The following is a 14604-nucleotide window of genomic DNA, read 5'->3' as shown; positions in this document are numbered from 1 at the left end:
CTCTAAATGAACAATTTGATATAATGGATGATGAACAAAAAATATATACGATGCCAATAATATACACCCAGTTAGTAGTACAAATAGTGTTGGAAAAAATCCAGGATGCACCATTTTGGAAAACATATGTAAAGTTTTATCTGGTACATATCAGGAGTTACGAGCAAATACGAGTATATTAATATATAGTTCATGCTTCAATAATTTCTCATACTGTCCGTTGTCAACAGTAGATGTTTAACGGCCATTTTCCCTACACAAGTTAACAAGTTAAGTGATAAACGTCGCCGTTTCACTAAAGAAAACTTAGAAAATATGTTTTAACTCCTTCTAATATGCCACGGAAGCCTTGTTCCAACACTAAGGTTTATCGGGTAAGTGGTGTCATTTAAATTTATATAGGTATTTTATCCTCTACTTAGCCTTGCTCTTTGGTAATAGTACTATTTTGCGACATATTTTCTGTAAACATATTAATATTTTCATTCGTAATCCGACTACGGTTCTGTTAAACTCCGCGCCGCACTAAGCCTAATCATAAGTTTCATTATGTCTCTTTTGGTTTTCAAATCATATAAATGATAAAAAATATACCAGACATTACATAAATTGTTCTCCTAAACGAAGTTGTGCTATGCTCAAATCTTTATTTCACATGAAGAGAGTGAAACGTAAAATACGATGCGATAAACACAAATTAGTCAACATTTTAATTCTAAAATGAAAATTATAAAATTTTTCATTTTTGTTCATTAGAGAATATAAAAATTAAGATTCATATTTAATGCATCATGTAGATCTATCTATTTAATGTTTCTCATGACTTTTGATGGGTGGCCCACCATAAGTGGACGATAACGCTGCTTAAACTTGCTCGAGTCTTATCGGCCAACGTGACATCTTCATTGAATCAACTCGGTATAGAACGCAAATAGCCAAGAATGCCGTTCCTGTCCTGTTGGAGGTGAAAACGCCGGTGCATATTTCGTCTGCTCAAACATATAAAGTATGTGGCACCGCTTCAAGCGGTTTAAAACGATTGACACTTAGTCGTCGGGGAAAACTTAATTTAAATAGAAGGCATAAAGTCCGCCTAGATGTTCAAAATGAGCACCCCGTACTTCAATGCACTTTCTAATCCTACGAATGTTTTCCCGGTGCACTAACCGAAGTAACATTTAGGTACCTTTGTTCATTGTTGAATGTTCTTTGTTGCATGTCTTGTAAGTAAGTTATTTTTCAAATGTTATTTTTAATTGACCACTACTTGCTCATAAAGTATAGCCAACCCGTTCAAAGATTTCTGGACTTGATAAAGTTAAAGAAATTAAATGCATGAAATAATATGTAAAAAAAAATAAATTTTAATTGTTGTATTTGTTACCAATTTTTTTCAAAACCGATTTATCTCGCAAACCGTTCATTTTTTCGAAATAAATAAAGAGTACCATTTTTAAAGAAAAACCTTCAGAGTATCTAATAATAATATTTTCAGTTTGATAAAATTACTCTGTCAAAATTTTGAGAAAAATTGTGATAGGGCCAGTCCGTTTCTGGACACCTGATAATAGCAAAAAGTTGATTTTAGCATCAAATCGTAGAGCTCCATGTGTAATACAACGTACGAAAATTTTATTAAAATATACAGGGTGGTTTCAAAGTTATAACCCTAAACGTTAATTTCTAGGTACCCCTTTGACCCCCCATAACTCCGTTAGGGGGCACATTAGGAAAAAAAATTATAAGAAGGACTAGTTTTATTTTGACCTCCCCTATACACTCCCGAGAGATTAGGAGGTACTTACCGGACACCCTGTATATTATTATTAATGAAATACCCCTTTACCAAGATTAAAAATTAATGTCTGGATAGGTATAATTAATGATTAATGGCATCTTGTATGTTCACAATTTACAATCTTGGATGCTGTTTGGCCAGTGACAAGAAATATGTTGATTTCTTTCTTCTGTTTCCTTTTAACGGTTTCCTTTTCAATGTAACGATTTGCAAATAAATATTACATTTGGGCGAAAATATGAAGCAGTTTTGAAGACCTGATTGAACCTTCTAAAATGTCCTGACTTAGAGAAATCGTTTATCTAGACTAGATGGTAACTATTTCGAAAAAAACATTATCATTTTATTTGGTAGACCCTTATATAGGGTGATTCACTATATTTTGACCACCCATTAAATTTTTTGTTTTAAGAGTTATAAAAAAATCTGAAATAAAAAAGTTATACGATTTTTTTATAATTTTTCGAAAATAATAGTTGAAAAACAAACGAAGTTCAAACAAGATGACAGCGGATGTTAACTTTGTTAATTTAAATGGACACACCCTGTCTATTTTTACATATTTGGATAGAACGTTTCCTGTCGAGCATTGTCATATAAGGTTTGTTGGGTCTATCTCTAACAATAAGCGAGATACTATTAAAAAACGAAAAGAAGGTTTTTTATTAAGAAAATAAGACATCTTGTAATTATTGTCAGACCTCTTTCAGACATTTCTGCCTTTTTTCCAATTATGTAAGGATTTACAGATTTAGTTACATTTTGACATATCGGACATTGATACGGTCCAAAATGCGCGTAGCTATTTTAACTAAATCTCACTAATTAGGCCTTGAGAGGCCTAATCACTCATGGACAATGTTATATGGTAGGTTATGACAATGACAGTAATGTCATGATAACATTGTTATTGATTGACAGTTTGTATTATTATTATTAAGAATTAAAATAGAGTTTGGAGAAGAACTTTACTCTATTTTAAGTCCTATAATATTTTTTCTACTTCTGGGTAACCCATTTTAATTAAATAATAATACAAACTATTAAACAATAACAATGCTACCATATAACATTGTCCATGAGTAATTAGGCCTCTCACGGTCTAAGTAGTGAGATTTACCTAGTTAAAATACCTATACGCATTTTGAACCAAATCAATGTACGATTTGTCGAAATATATTACAACTCAATCTGTAAATCCTTACGTTATTGGAAAAAAGGCAGCTTATTGTTAGAGATGGTTCTATCAAACCCTATATGACTATGCTCGACAGGGAGCGTTCTATCTAAATATGTAAAAATATATAGGGTGTTCCATTTAAATTAACAAAGTTAACATGCGCTGCCATTATGTTTATACTTAATTTGTTTTTCTACTACCATTTTTAAAAAATTCATACAAAATAATGCAACTTTTGTATTTTACATTTTTTTTGAAACTCTAAAAACAATGAAGTTAATGAGGGGTCAAAATATAGTGAATCACCCTGTATATAATGATGACGTTTACATAATTTAACAGAGCTTAGTTAGTCCGCACAGCAAATGCGACAAAACCTCGGATAAAATGTACAAAAATTAAATGTAAAACACGTAAATTTGTTATCTTTATTGTTTCCTCAAACCAAAGTTCTAGCGGCAGGGTTATCTTTTTCAGTTTTAGTTTCCAGTTGTTGTTAGTTATTTCCCAGAATGTTTGATATATTTCGAATTTATTTTAACCTGGGAAATCGGGTTTTACAGGCATACGAATACCTAAATATACAAGGTATTCATAACCGAATGGCTATACTGCAAGGGTAGCTTTCTTGATTAAAAATAAACTAAGTTATACCTTTGTTTCCTCAAAAAGTTACATAGTTAAAAAAATGTTTTATATTATATTTTGAGATAGATCAAAGTTTATGACGTTGAGTTTTTGGTGGCATTTTAGTCTATTAAACTTAATCTATTTGTTAAATGTGTAGCTGTATCAAATACTTCTTTTATCTAGAGTAATTTACTTTTCAAATGTTAGAATGTGGTTTCATAAAACACCAGTTAGATGCTTATGTTCCAGTAGTCGTTGGCTTTTGAATAGAGGAACATTGATCATAAAAAATTTGACAAAAGACAAGTTTAACAAAAGGCTCGCGATTAACTGGAATAAAATACCTTTAAATATTCAGCTCTGTAACTGATAACTGCAGAAGAAAATTGACATCGATTTGTTTCTGGAACAAAGTATTTTAACCATATGGAATAAGTGTATTTTTTTGAAGTACATAAAGTAATGCTTCTTTTTCGCAAAATCTCCGTCAAAAAGAAATGGTCAATAAAAGACTGAGATAGTAATGTAACTTGATCTGCATTGGTTCACTTTCATCTACGGAAGATAATCATCTTGAAAGGCATGGCTCATTTGCTTCCGGATACTCTTTAGTAGTACTTTGTATACATTTTGTATCGTTTTTTATGGTAGAATTAATTACAAGTGCATTGAAAATAGGTGGGTGTATGCACGTACGATTTGGTAGAATAATGGAAACAATAAAAAAGTCAATTAAAATCTGCAACTATTGTTAACTTAACCTATTGTAATGTGATACAGGTACTCGTTCCCAGAGGTTAGACATAATTTTTTTGTTGTAAAAATTGAATTAAATTTATCAGTATATAAAAAATATATATCCGAAATTAAAAATTAATCAGCCTTACTCCTTTCACTTCCTACTGCAGCATGTGAAAAACTGAATATGAAGGATAAATCATAACGAACTTTACAAGATAATGAGAGATAATAAAAGGATCTAAGAACGATATAAAGTGCTCTATTGTTTAAAGTATTACATGATATTTTACGTAAAACTTGGCTATAATTCAAAATTAACCAAGTCCATTACAGCGAAAAGGAATTTTTAAATAATATTTTGAGTTTTGAGGCTCGACTCTTCGTCATCCGCATTCACGATGTACTTACTGACCGTAAATCCCAAAGCACTGCTCTGAAATGCGTTGATAAATATTGTTCCTATGAATGATGCTGAGCTTAAGAGGGGGTAGAAGAATTCTACTAAAAGTACTTGTAGTACTTACGCGCAGCCTGTATTCAGTTCAGTGTTAGCTTAGAGCGCGGGAAAAGCGCTTATGGTAACTTGTTGACGGTGTTCGGTGATAGTGACTTGTATTGATTACTTAATTATTTGGAGGTTTTATGTGGAGGTATGACACAAACTGCATTTATTTTTCACCATACGTATTTGTTGAAGCATTATTTACAAGATTTTTCTTATAGTAAGGAGTATTTTCTGCTCTACAAATAATGTCCACAGGAAAAGTAACCATTATTTTATAAAATAAGTAATGAATATCGTATTATTCATTACCATTACGGTTATTTCAACGTGTTTCGTTTTTATGTATCTAAGATAAGTTTCAATAATGTCAATTTCATCAATGTCAGCAAAATAATATTTTAGACCTGTATTAGTCAATTTAAATAAAAAATTATAATTATTATGATTATGACTACCTTTTAGAAAAAACTGTTATTTTAATCCATAACGATTCCGTTTGGAGATCTGTTGGATATAAATTTGCATTTGTTGAATGACTAAATATTTATAATACAATATTTGATAGTGGTCAAATTTTCAACCACCAGCCATATCTTGGCATATCGAAATACGATAGCTGGGTTGTTTTTCTGTGTTACGTTTTTAAAATTGTTATTTTGTAATAAGTGTAATAGTTTAAGAAAAAGTTATTACTGAACATTAAACTTCTTTTAACTAACGTTCGGAATAATTGTTTAAATCATCTCATATTTATAAAATATTGGATACTTATACATATATAATCTGTCCAAAATTGGTTATGTCTAAAAAGGGGAAATTTTTTAACCGTTCATTCATTCTTCAACTAATCAGATTTCTCTTTCAACATTTCAGTCCTGAGAAATCATAACCATTTTTCATTTTTGTTAGGGAAGGTTCATTAATTGTATACTGATCGAAAATATGATGACATATACAAGAAAAATTACCTACCGTACCGAAGAAATAATAAATATTATTTATTATATTATCATTTTCATTGTGGTAAATTAAGCAGCACCTCCTATATTAAAAACAAATCTGCTTAAATAATATTTACAGAAATAATATTTTAAAGTAACATCAAATTTACTATAACAAATAAATGAAATAATTCTCAAAAGATCCAATATTTTGGAAAAATCTTAACAAGAAAATTAGAGTAGATTTGCGAAAATTTTTCATATTTATTTATAAATGTTTATTAATTTGATAACAATATTCTATTTTTCATATTTTATAACATTGTACTTTTTTAGAAAAATGAAAAGTTTGAGAAAACTAAAAAACGGCTATTTATATATCTGTGGATTATGAAAAAATATATTCCCTAAAAATGACATGGGCCTCGCGCAGTTTTCTAAAAATGCAACCATTTAAATTTTCACCAACCGTCATTTCAGACAGCTTCGCGTCTGCAAGTACCATTAAGTTAATTAATGAAAGTCTAACAATTTCCTCATTTAATAGTTTTACTCAGACATTTTCCAAGAATCCAATATTATATTCCTCATAAATTTAGGACATACTGGATATATTAGGTAATTTTATATTTGATATTATTTAATATTACCAATGAGTTTTTGTCAAGTCATATTTATACTAGCAAGAAAGTAATAACTGCTGTCCTAAAATTATGATATGCATTTAAATGTCTGGTTCAAGGACAGTTATTTCATTTGCATGGAAGGAATTTAATTGTAAAATGTAGTACGACTGTAAATCAAGTTAATATGATAATACAATCGCAATTCGTATTTGCAGTTATTTCTGTCTATTGTTACACCGCGTCTAGATATATACATAATGTTTAAATTAATATTAACCTGAAAAATTTTGCTTAGGGATTTTTTAAAACAAATTCAATCAGTATATGAAATATTGTTGTCTGTTTTAGAAATATGAATGTTATATTTTTTTAATCTGGATATAAATTAGTTATAACTTGAGACATTTTGCAAGCCATCCGGTATACACATTTCAATGTTTATAACGTCAGAAGTATCGTTGTATAAGAACGGTTAGTCAGCTAATAAAATACGAAAAGAATGATGGTCGAAGCAACAAAATTGCATCATTTTCACGGGCCAAGTATAAATTCTTTGGAGTACTATTAGATGAGTTTATTCACTTATGTAATGGGAGTCGAAACAGACATAGGGACGCGATTTTTCTAAAAATAGAGGGCCGATGCATTAGTTAAAAGTTATGTTTAAAAATAGGAATGTAATGTGATGCAAGTTCAGTGACATCAGTTTGAAAAATTGGGTAATAAACTTTATTATTTTTTCTTTCTCGTTCACTGACTCTAACAATATTTCTTATTTATTTATGGTCATTGCAATAAAGTAATGAAACGTAATTGGCTGAGCTAGAAGTCTTATCGATAGGTTTAAAGTTTATCAGTATTTTTGTTTGTCATTTCTCTAATAACTTGTAGTTTGTTTCACTCAAGGTTAATTTAAGAAAACATACTTTCTCCACATCGTTAATAGTTAAGTTGAAGAATAATTAAAAGATCTGTGACTCCTTTAGGTTGTTCCAGATAGTGTCTTGATTATATTAATACATTTAGATAAAGTTAAAAGTAGTATATGAACTGCAAATTGTGACAGCATATTTATACAGTACATTTTAATACACATTTTCAACGTGCTTAACTATAAAATTGTCTATTATTTATCAAAACAGTTTAGATACAAATGAAATGACCCTATTAAAAATTAAACCTGAGAACTACCGATATTAATGTGAATCATATGGTTTAATTTCAGTTAATCTCATGTTAAAACTGTTGCACTGGCTCGCGCTCTGCGAAAAGATAAGCGGCGCGATAATTCTAAATTACAAATTTTTATTTTTATGGCTAAAATAAACCAGAACTGAATGAATGTTGTGAAAAGCGTAGCAGTACATTTTTTATCATTAAACAGATTAATAGGTGCAGTGACAGAGGATGTGTATGAAATCTTCGTCTTCCTAGCCTACATGTTTCATTGGTGCTCAGTCTAATTTCATTGAGGCAGCTGTCCATCTCCCATGTCCTGATATTCTGAATGCGTCAGCCCATCCAGACGCCTGACCTGTTGCGAATCAGATAACACATTTTTCCGTTGATTGTTTTTTTATGGAACTGTCAATGGATTTTGTGAGAGCTGACTGAATAGTGCGATACATTTTTTTCACATCCTGTCTCTCTTTCTTATACAGGGTGTAAGAAGTATGACTGCCATAACTTCAGCATGAGATAGAGTAATCATAAATGAACAAAAAAGTTGTATATAATAATCATACGTATTCAAAATAATTTAGGGACTTACCAAGATTCAGTAATTTTTAAACGCACAAGTACAAAACAAACTACAACATTATGCTCAAAATTTCCACCACCATTTTCGATGCACGCACGACACCTTCGAATCCAATTTTCGGGCACTCACTGGAAAACACCTCAAGAAAAGGAAATAGTTGTACGCAAAAATACTACAACACGGTCCAATTCCAGATACCAACACCAACTGAATTGCGTATTACTAGACAGCTCAGTACCTCGTGTTACACGCCGCACCGTTGTCACATTGCTCGATATGAATTTTATCGAATTTTAAATTTATTACAACGCTAATTATTTTTTAGAATTAAGCATAAAGAAGTTCAAAAGGTGATAAACATTGTATTTTATGGTATTCTATGCACCCAGTTATGTCAATATTCCTTAATTAATCGAACTTTTCAAGTTGGAGACTGATAATTTTTTTCTCGGAAATGGTTGAGTTTAAGACCCATGTCATATAAGTTTTTTTTTTGTTTATTTTAATGTATTCTATCGTCTGTTAAAATTAATGCAGTCAAACTTCTAACACCCTGTATACCCATCCGTAGATCACTTCACAGTGCTATAGTCTGTTTAGAAATGAAAGAGAGTAATAAAAGCTTATTATGTATGCAAATCGTAAATAAATGTAGTACTGGTGCTTATATTCAATATTTTTATATTATGTATTTTCCGTATAGATGAGGTGTACTTTTAAAAAAACTTTGTGCGATCGGACTGTACTAAATTGTAGCAGGTAGCTAAAATTTAATCCCCGACAATCCGTCTTTGTCTATGCCGCTTCAATTTCTCGGTCCATTTCTCTTATCAGTAAACAATATAAAAACAGCATTTCAAAACATGAGGCTACTTTAAGCATCATAACCGGATTAAGAGGGTTTTTAGTAATTCAAATAAAATTATTCAATATTACTATCAAAATACTTATTTAAATTTAATGAATAGACTTTTATTCCACACAAAAATATATGTATTTTGAAAATTCAAATTATGGTGAGTAAATGTAGTGTTGTATAAATGTACAATAAAGAAAATAAGAAAGTAGGTATATTAAAATTCATCCTCTGAATATTCTGATTATCTTCGTCTCCTAGATTGATAACGATAGGTTCCACAGTAACGTCAATTAAATTATCGAGTTCCCACATTTTCTCCTCTTCTTTTTGTACATGATGTATACATCTTTGCCAGTTATCTGCAGTTACTCGGTCCAAGGAATTTTTTAACAAAATTTTCACATCACTTAATTTAAACGTCGTATTATTTCGCGCTACATCTCCTTTTACCTGCGCCCAGACTAATTCGATTGGGTTAAGTTCACAGTGATAAGGTGGTAACCGTAGTACCGTTATTTGGCGATTTGTTGCCATTTCATCGATAACATATTTTTTCTGATATTTATTAAGACTGACAAGTGTCAAAAGTTCCTTTTTCACCATATTTGTTTCAAAAGAAATGTTTTTTTCGGATAACCATTGAATTATATCGGCTTTCCTCCAAGCAGTCGTAGGCGTCCGCTCGGCCTGCCGTGAATGGTAACTGGCATTATCCATGACAATTACAGACCCCGGAGGAATAAGATCCAACATCTGTGTAAAATTCTCTTCGGAAACATCTGCGTTCATGTCTTCGTGATAGTCACCTGTATTTTTAGATTCAAATAAAAGTAAACCGCCATCTACAAAACCACTGGCACTACCTATATGTGTCACTATTAATCTTCGCCCTTTACCTGAAGGTGCCTTGAACCCTGTTGAAAGTCCATCCAAAAATGCTTGTCGAAAACTTTTTACATTTTTATCTTGCCATACTTTTGTTGGAGTATATCCCTCGTTGACCCAAGTTTCGTCTGGATAATAAATATTCCTCCCTTCGTCATGGAATTTTCTAATTGATCTTAAGTAGGATCTTCGCCAACAAATAATTTTTCATCTTTATCGATAAGAACTGACTTCCTGTTCTGCTTTTCCCAGCAAAAATTCAACTCTCGTAAGACGGCCCATAATTTGCTTCTACTGATTTTTGGCAAATCGTTGTCCTCTGAAAGTTCACTTAAAATTTTGTTTAGCGTTGGTATTTCTTTTTTAAAATAAAATGAGTGTACTTTAGTCACTAAACACAAGTCGAATTTTACTCTACTGCACTAGCACGTCTTCGTATATTCAGCTCTAAGACTGGATTGATCTGTCACAATACACTGGCTCCTGTCCCATGATGTATCCAGTAAAATATACTAATGTACACCCATTACCTGTTAGCATTAGTGTTACCCGATAATTACCTGAAACGAAATATTACCACGCCCATGGCTGGTTCTTATCTCGGGGTTTTATTACTCTCTTTCATTTCCAAACAGACTATAGTGTTAATACTATTTTTAAATATTAAATGACAAAACATTTTATTTAATGGCAATGAATTCGCCAGCAATGTTCAAACCCAACATAAATAATGTAACAGGAGACATAACGTGCTTTTACTACAAAATTTTAAAGAATAACTTTTGTATTTATTTCAGTACGCCTCTGTTATTTACGTCATGACTTAAAGAAATCACAGCTCCAATAATTGCAACTTTTGTGATAACTATAACGAAGCGCAACAAACAATTAGGTGCTTAAATAATTTATATATTTTAAAAATATCGGTAGGCTGGATAATATTTATAATAATTGTTTTTAAAAAAACTTAAATGTATAAATGTTTTTAACACTTTGTTGAAGTAATTTAAATAAATATGAAAAAAGGTATAGTGATTCAAAAAAAGTTTGTTGAGCCGCTAAATAGCGCTAAAATTGACAAAAATGTTTAGTTTTTCAAACAATTCTAAACTGTTTTGTTCGATTTTAAAATTGCATTTACAGAAATCGGAAAACTATTCCCACCTCTAAACAAATATGCCCATATTGTATGGCTTGACAATTTTAGTTCCTATATTATCAAACAAACATGTATTCTTCTTTTCAATTTCTTTTCGGTACTCGTATTCGCATAAATATTTTTATTTATTACGCACTATCGACATACTGATTTACATTTTTCATGAATTTCATTTATTTAATCATAAAAATAAAATGATAGGTACTTTGTGGAGTTCAGAAAAATTGTAATGAAACGTTTTACGAAAATTTTTGTAAATAATTAATTAGTATTCTGAATACCTATTAAAATAATAAAAATACAGAGCATAAATGTTTACAAGCCACGTGACCCCGTGCTTAGACAACTATTGCAGGGCTGGTATTATCAACGAAAATCCCTAAATCTTGGCGGCACCAATATTAATTATTCGCTTACAATGAACAATGATAAACCGTTACATCTGCGCTCGAGATAATGCGATTTCTGATTGGTTGAATATAATCTCGTGAAAAGATACACCAATCACAGCTTGTGTAACAAAATGTTGTGTTTCAATGTAATCTTGATCTTATTGTTTTAGTAATTTTAATTTTACCGAAAATTAGGTACCTAATTGCAACCATGAAGGAAATAAAATTAGTGTTCCAAACACTGTCACGTGGCTTGTAATCATTTATGAAGGCTCTATTATTGGATAACTCGATCTAAAACTAATCACAATGTACAGAAGAAGGAAAATTTAAAATTGATGGGATATCTCTATCTTTTAACTGAATTATGTTTGCTGAAAATAGTGACAATTTCCAGTAATTTCCAGACAGAAGAACAAGTTTTTGAGTTACACTAAATATTATTTAATTAATCACACTTTTGACGGGAATTAAATACTTAAACTTGAAATAGAAATCGTTTATTGATGAACAAAAGAATACAAAAAAATACTTTAAGCAATTTTTTTGTCTCTTAGAATTACCACAGTAACCAGACAGCTATATTGCATTATTAAAAGTGACTTGGAGATATGAATCTTATGAATAAATGCTTTTAATTTTGTAAGTAGATGTAGATAACATATCTGGAAACCCTACATTGTAAATATTTATGTAAATATTGAAATACTTTTTAGGAATGCGACAAAGAGGAATGGAATAATATTTTACAGTATATTGACAAAACGAAGTTTAATGGAAAAATATTTATTGTGAACATATTCTTGATCTGACAGTTAATTAGATTTAAATTAATTGTTCTAAAGTCTAAACAGTTTGCAGTGAGTTTATGATGGTTTAAATTACTTTATTTATATCTTATTTATTCGTATAACGTAATTTACAAAATTTTATCATGAAACTTAATAAAAATATAGCAAAACTTACAAGATCGCTAACAAGCCAGATAATGTTTAATTTTAATACATTAAATTCACTAAAACTTGCTTATTAATATAAGATATTTATTTTTTTCATATCGATGTTTGAATATAAAATAATGTACCCTTAGAGTCTCGAAGGTCTCTACCATGTACTATTTAGTTTAAATATAAATCTGTGATAAAAATAATAAGTATGAAAACTGTCAAAATTGTAGAATGAAATGAATATATTTTTAATGTAACTAACAATAGTAATACTGAATAAAAATTAAAGGCAACTAGATATTCCCAAAATTGATCAATTTCTTGTCAGTTTGTTGGATGAAAAATACTTATTAGTATTATCAACATTGTTTAGCATTTTAGCAATTTAGAAACATTTTCAATTTTATTTTAACCACCCTGTAGTTCTCCAACGGTTAACCTAATTCAGTTGCAGCAAATATTTCATCACATTAAGGAAATGAATATTAAAAAGATCACACCTACTACTAAAATAAATATAAATTCAGTTCCGAACTTTCGAGTTTTGTTTTCGTCGTTATTTTCAAGGTATTTGTGTTGGAAGTATAAAATTTCGTTAGCTAATAATTAAGCAATTCATACTTATTTCATATAACGGGGAATAAGATACAAGTGTTAAAGTAACGTTTACCAGTGTTACCTAAACATACCACAACTTCCATAGACAGAAATAAAATACAATTTTAGTTACAATTACGTAAAAATATTACATTATTTTAAATATATTTTCGTGGAATTATTCCTGAAGGACGCCTTCCTGCGGATATTGGATTGCATTACCTTAACAAAATTAAGAGTAAATATACAAGGTGGTCAGCAAACATTACCATGTGGCAAAACAAGTGAAGTCACAAGCAACAGCTTCGTTGTCGAGAAACAGAGTGTTATACATTTTTTAATTTTGAAGTCATTTAACTTTATTCGTAAATATAATATTAGGATTGTTATTAATATTATTGTTAACACATTTTTGAGAACAACAATTACCAAGTCCAACCCTGGAATTATGCCACTATATGTTAAAACGGTAGTAATTCAATAATTTAATAGTTTTTTCCCAATGACTGGAAAATTTTACTATACATATGTTAATCTTTTCGAACAATATTTCCAAGAAATAAGGTATAAATCCTTTAAATGCGTAAAAGAGACTTGTTTATAAGCATTATTTTACGGATATATTTATATGCAATAATTTAGTCGTACCTACTTAAAAAAATTCTATTTTGTATCGTAAATATTGCATAAATTAATTTCATTGTTTCTCGAATCATATTTTTTGTATGTTTCGTAGTAAATCTGTCCAGTTTTTATCCATTTGCTATATAAATAGATATGAGGATTAAATAAAAAATTCAGTAGGCAAATCGATTCATAAGAAGTTAACATTTTTGGTGATACGATTTTTATCAGGTACAAAGTTATAAAATATTATTCTTAGAAATAATATAAATAAATTCATCAGAAATTTATATGTATGTATACTCATATATACAGGGTGGTCTATTTTGCTTCTAATGCAGGGTATATGTTAAACAGAAGCAAAACAATGAGGTATATCTTGCTTTTTTAAAAGTTAATGCAATATAAAATTCTGGTTAACTTGAATTATTTCTAGATCGTGATTATTAATTATGGGACAATATTTGAATCTGTGAACGGGTCGCGGGTTCGATTCCCGCGGCTTAGGACCGTAGCTTAACTATATTCGTAGAAAGGAATTAGGCACCCTCTCTGAGGGTATGGTAGTGTGGAAGAGCGTTGGTTGTGGTCAATGTGAGAGATTGATACCCTCGGCTTTTCACCATCCCCCTAATTAATGAGGTTTTCCAGGTTTACCTCATCCCTGCACTGAATGGTGGTAAGGGCTTACCAACGTAAGTCGTTCCTGGGCGCACATGCGGTTTACCGAATGATAATATGCAGCTCTTTCCCCCGCACAAGTCTCCGACTTCTGGGTTATTCCTTGCGATTAGAACAAGGGACAAGATATTACCATCATTATTATTATCATTATTATTATCATTATCATCATTATTATTATTATTATTATTATCATTATTATTATCATTATCATTATCATTATCATTATCATTATCATTATCATTATCATTATCATTATCATTATCATTATCATTAT

General features: G+C 30.3%; 1 protein-coding gene across 2 annotated transcripts in view; it reads left to right on the top strand.

Annotated features, from left to right (window-relative positions):
* Window positions 1–4902: 4902 nt before the first annotated feature.
* LOC108912335 (monocarboxylate transporter 7) overlaps window positions 4903–14604 on the top strand; it is a 20872-nt gene continuing 11170 nt past the window's right edge. The window contains exon 1 of one of the 2 annotated variants that reach the window (XM_018717544.1): window positions 4903–4999. The gene's annotated coding sequence lies outside the window, so the exon portion shown is untranslated. Of the gene's footprint in view, window positions 5000–7032; window positions 7141–14604 lie in introns of those variants that run through there. The other variant, XM_018717545.1, reaches the window with a different exon arrangement.

Source organism: Anoplophora glabripennis, unplaced genomic scaffold, assembly GCF_000390285.2.
Source record: "Anoplophora glabripennis isolate ALB-LARVAE unplaced genomic scaffold, Agla_2.0 scaffold558, whole genome shotgun sequence".
In the NCBI taxonomy this organism is placed as follows: domain Eukaryota; kingdom Metazoa; phylum Arthropoda; class Insecta; order Coleoptera; family Cerambycidae; genus Anoplophora; species Anoplophora glabripennis.
Note: the sequence above shows the minus strand (reverse complement) of the source record. Positions and strands in the feature narration are given on the sequence as shown.